The sequence below is a fragment of the Pteropus vampyrus genome, unplaced genomic scaffold (genome assembly GCF_000151845.1).
Source record: "Pteropus vampyrus isolate Shadow unplaced genomic scaffold, Pvam_2.0 Scaffold33, whole genome shotgun sequence".
Lineage (NCBI taxonomy): Eukaryota > Metazoa > Chordata > Mammalia > Chiroptera > Pteropodidae > Pteropus > Pteropus vampyrus.
In genome coordinates, this window is record NW_011888814.1 from 7,035,998 (window position 1) to 7,041,628 (window position 5,631).

The 5,631-nt window shown below is 38.3% G+C and overlaps 1 pseudogene; it reads left to right on the plus strand.

The window, feature by feature from the left end:
* Positions 1–5,219: 5,219 nt before the first annotated feature.
* On the plus strand, positions 5,220–5,335 carry LOC111738044 (annotated as a pseudogene).
* Positions 5,336–5,631: the final 296 nt, after the last annotated feature.

The following is a 5,631-nucleotide window of genomic DNA, read 5'->3' on the forward strand; positions in this document are numbered from 1 at the left end:
GATATATATTTTCTTAGAGCTCTGGAGGCTGGAAGCCTGACACCAGGGTGCCAGCAGGGTCAGGGCGTTCTGCTGAGAGTTCTCTTCTTGGCTTGCAGATAGCCTCTTTCTTGCTGTGTACTTATATGACCTTTCCTCGGTACATTTAGGGAGAGAGAGAAAGATCTCTCTCTCTTTCTCTTCTTAAAAGGTCACGAATCCTATCAGATTAGGACTCCACTCTTATAACTTCATTTAACCTTAAATTATCTCCTAAAAGCCCTATCTCCAAATAAGTTGTGTTGGGGGTTAAGATTTCAGCATATGAAATTGGAAGCAGCATTTATAATCGATTCTTTCAAGATATTTTGATGTTAAAAGAAGAAGAAAGGGGTGAAGCGGGATCAAGAGAAGTTTTTGTTTTTGTTTTTGAGATGGGAGAAATAGCGATTTTTCCATATTGACTGAAATAATCAAGTAGAGAGAGGGAAATTGTGATGCAGCAGAGAAAGAATTTCTGGATCACGTTCTCGTATAAATGGGACTGGGATCTACCACAGAAGCAGAAGGGCTGGCTAAGCAGAAGCATGGAGATTTCCTTCTCAGGAAAGGAAGAGGAGACGGCTGTGCGGGTGTGCAGGCCCAGTGAGGCGGGCGGGGACTGATGCCAGATAGCATGGGTGCCGACAACTCTGGGGAAGGCATTTCTTCTGAGTTCTTCCAGTTCTCAGTGAAAGGGGAAGAGAGATCATCAGCCGACAGCTCAGAGTGAAGTTGGAGGGGAAAGATTGGATATTAGGAACAAGGAGAAGGGAATAGTGGTCCAGAAGATGAAAGTAAATGAGGTCCCTAAAGTATGATTGTGGAGTAGCATGAAGAGCCCACTCAAAGTAAGCAAACATTCATTCATTCTTTCACTTATCCATGTACTTATTCTTTCATCTAAGATTTACATAAACATAACAATCATAAACGTGGGAGATGAAGCTATGAACTTCTTTGCCCCTCATCTGCCCACTTCTCGCCTCTCTAACTGCTAGAGTTCCCTAAGCTTCTCTTCTCGACTTCCCTTCTTAACCTTCCAAATTCTCTTCCTTTGGGGGTGTCCTCCAATCTCATACTTTCAAGAATATTATAGAGTTAGGGTAAAGTACCCCCAAATACATACTCTCTCAATAAAACCGTTCACCAAAACCATACACCAACTGTCCAAGAGAATTATAATGAGAGAAATGTGTCACTCTAAATTTTCTAGCAGCCACATTACTAAAAGTAAAATGACACAGGATTAATTTTAATAATATATTTTATTTCGTCCAACATACCCCAAATATTATCATTTCAAAGAATAATGTAAAAATTATTGAAATGCTTTACATTTTTGTGCTAAATCTTCAAAATTCAATGTGTATTCTATACTTACTGCACATCTCAATTTGAACCAGCCACATTTCAAGCACTCAATAGCCATATGTGGTCTTATTGGGCAGTGTAATTCTAGACACTCATTTTCAACTGCCCCCTGGATATCTCTACCTCAGTATCTGCAAGGACAATTTAAAATTTCCAAAACCAAGTTAATGATACCTACTCAAATTTTTCCCTTAGCTATTTTTAATTAATTACTATTTACTTCCCTCTCTTTTTTATTCTTCATTCAGAAAAGAGAACAGGTTCTCCTTGGAGTCCCTTCCTTTCTATTTCTGTCATCATACTAGTTCCTGCTTTAATTAATTTCTACCTGGACAATTGCAGTCCCTCCCTAAGTGGCCCCTCCTAAGTGGTCTGTCCATTTGTAATCTCTTCTCCATCTGCTACCAGAAGAGTCTGGTTCGATGTCACTCTCCTTCTCATCAGCCCTCAACGTCTCCCCTTCACCAGCAGAACAAAGCCAAAACTCCAAAGCATAAGACAAATATCCCTAGATTCTATCAACCTTCCTTCTTCTTTCACTATTGCCCCTCTTTTACCGTAAAAAAAAAAAAAGGAGAAAAGAAAAAGAAAGGTATTTTCCATCCCTGAAATGGCTTTACCTTTCCCACCTTCTTACTTTCACTTGACTAGTTTAATCCAGTGTTTCTCCATTTAACATGCATCAGAATTATCTGGAAGACTTGTTAACACACAGATCACTGGAACCACTCCCAGAATTTCTGATTCAGTAGGTCTAGGGTAGAACCCAAGAGTTTACATTTCTCACAAATTCCCAGGTGCTGCTGAGGCTACTGGTCCTGGGGTCACACTTTGAGAATCACTGCTCTTCTACTCATCTACGTGCATACCAATGCTACCCTTACTTCATTCTTAAGTGCTGTTCCTTACATTAAACCCAAAATAATTTTTCTCTCCTCTGGGCTCCTGTAGCTATTTGGACTTCTCTGAACCATCATCTATCCAACTTGCATTAGAACTAATTTGTAAGCGAATATTCCTTAAGAATAATGATAGTGATTTGCATCCTCAATAGTACATGTCAGAGATATTTAATAAGTATTTTTTAATTGAATTAAAAATGCAGACCCTGGCCTCAATAAAGTTAAAACATTTCAGAAAAGAAGAGAGTCTTTCTTTAAAGGAGAAAAAAACAGCCTTAATGATTAAGAAAAATGGACTGTCCCTAACTTCTTTTTATTTGTTCCCAAGTATTGCTAAAATCTCCTTTTTCTTTTTTTCAAAAGCAAATTCCCTCTCAGTTTCTTTTTTTTTCTGAACTCAAATAATTAATAAAGATATGGTTAATATACAGAATGTTATAGCTATGTTACAGCTAATATACAGAATGTTACTCACTAGTTTGAGTAATTACTTTAAGAAATATTATATCTTAAAATATTTCCAGCCAGTACATCTGTTTTATTAGCACTCCATAAATTTGCTGTCACTGTGATATCTACAGGGAATGCTTGTAAATTAAAAAAAATCAAATAATGAAAATAACATTGCCACGATTTTTTGTTTTAGCAATCCATTTGGAAGGATCTGTGTAGATGAGATGAAATATGGACTAGGATCTCAAGTGATTAGAACTTATAGGGAACACAGTGCTATTTCTGTTTGTCTTTCATTTGCATTTATTTGTCATGCTTCTAATCTTGCCTAGGGTAGCTTCAGGGATGAATTCTGTTACATGGTGATATCTTCCTTTATACAACTAAGTCTAGAGGTTAGTAAGACCACTGAATACATTCACAATGCCCAGCTCCACGATGTAGATGAACCTGAAAACATTTTAGCTCACTCTTTTGGGAGTGACTTCTCTATACAAGGATTTGGAAGTGGGAGCAAATATACACAACGATGCTCAGTCATCACCTAAACTGCCAGTGATAAAATTTTGAAGCCCTAGGTCAGAGAGAAATTGCCAAGTTCCACATCGCTGTGTAATCCCTGTTATGGAGAACACCCATCCAACATAACTTACTATCTATTATGAGATCCATGCATTCTTTCATTCTGCCCTGTCTGAGGTAGTCTTCTTGTTTGGGTCAATTAGCTCTTGACTATGATATTACTGGAATAAGCATGCTTTTCTTCTCTTCCTTTGGGAAAGTTCTCTTTGACTAGGTTCCTGATATACAGGTCTTAATGATATAAGCAAGTTCTTCGTATTTGCGTGGTACCTTTATTCTGTGACAAAAGCAAAATAAGCTTTCTTTCTGTGAGCAGGGAGATCTTTACTTGAAGGATCATGAAAATTTACCTAATTACTCACCAGAGAGAAATAATGTCTTTTCTAGAATAAGGACAAGGAAGAAATACAAATAATAGAAAAATTCTGTGGACTACCAGAACTACATGAGATGGTTGGTATCTTGACTTCTATTGGTGCCTAGAGAAGTTTGCCTAAGCTTTTAAAGTCTTTAAACCAAATGGTTCTATTGCCTGTGATTCTATAGGCAGAGGTGGCAGCTGCATTTATAAGCAAACATTTTCCACTTAGTTACCCAGGTAAAGGGAATCAGAATGTTGGGTTTTTAAAATATTCAGCAAGAAAAAAAAAGAAAGAAGTGCAGCAGATGACCCAGTGATAAAAGAAATGCCTTAATTCTGACGATTGCAATGAACCATCTTCTCTCAGCACCATCATTTTACTCACTAAAAAGCGATAATTTCCATTCACATACCAAAATGTTCTAATACAGTTCATCTAGAAAAAATAACAGTAAATAAATAAATAATATCCCAGGCTTGACTCTACACCCACTTGTACCTACAACATTATTTCTATGCTTTCCATCAGAGCAAAACTTACCAGGTGAGAGAAGGTAGTACCCAGGTCCTCTTTTCTTCCCTGCCTTATTAGTCCCATGATTTAAATATCATTGTATACTGTTGATTCTTAATTTCCTCTGCCCTTTAGACTCCTATACACAACTCTATCGCTACATGGATGTTAAGTAGGTACCTACAACTTAATATGATCAAAACAGAATTTCCTACCCTCCATACCCTCAGATCTGAACCTTCTTACTCTTTTCCAGTCAAGAAAATGATACTCCCATTCATCCAGTTATTAAAGTCAAAAACTTGGTAATCAACTCTTTCTCTCTGCTCCCACAGTCAAATAAGAGGTTGGCTCTATTATATATTTGGTGGTGATAGAACTTACATATCTTGATGGTTTGGAGATGAGAGTCTTTCTGCATCTACTATTGGCTAGTATAATCCATTTCCCACAGAGCACTAGGAGTTATAGTTTCAACACTTAAATCAGGTCACTCCTACTTAGAATTCCTTAATTTATTCCTGTTACTCTTATAGCAAAACCCAAAACCCAAACTCCTAATAGTGGCCCATAAGTATTTGCATGATTTAAGTTTTGCCTATCCCTCAAACATACCTCTTACCTACCTCCCTCTCACTCAGGAGGCTTAAGCAATACTGGCTCTTTTCCGTTTTTTGAACATGTCATACACTTTCCCACTTACTCAAGGCCTCTGATGTACCCTGGGCCTTGGGTACCCTTCCCTGTTTTTGCACAGCAGGTAGTCTAATGTCTCTCTTTAAAAAGAGGCTTTCCCTGACCACCACATCATACATAGCCTCTTCTATGGCAGCTCAGTTGTTTTTCATCATGGTGCACACACCTCTCCCAACATAGTTCCATCTCCCACCAAACCCCTGCCTCTGCAATTTAAAATCTTGTTGGTTTGGATGTGGTTCCGTAGTGTAGTGGTTAGTACGTCTGTTTTACACGCAGAAGGTCCTGGGTTTGCACCCTAGTGGAGCCATGGTCCATGGTCTACAGCCATGCCACCCTGAACAAGCCCAATGTCTGATCTCGGAAGCTAAGCAGGGTCGGGCCTGGTTAGTATTTGGATGGGAGACCACCTAGGAAGACCAGGTGCTGTAGAAAACATAATAATAATAAATAAATAAATATAATAAAATCTCATTGGTTTGTTTGCTTTCTCCTTTCTCTGGTTCACCATAGCAGCTCCAGGATCTAGCACAGATTCAGGCACACCGTGGGTTTAAAATTAACATTTACTAAATGAGTGAATAAAAGCTGGCTTGTCCTAATCAAATTTGACAAAGTGAAACCAGCTCCACTTTATAAGCCCTTTATCAAGCCACCTCACACTCCCAGTGAATTAACTCATACTGAAGGTATACTTTCTCCAGGCTATTTGTACTTTAATGGTGGGAAAG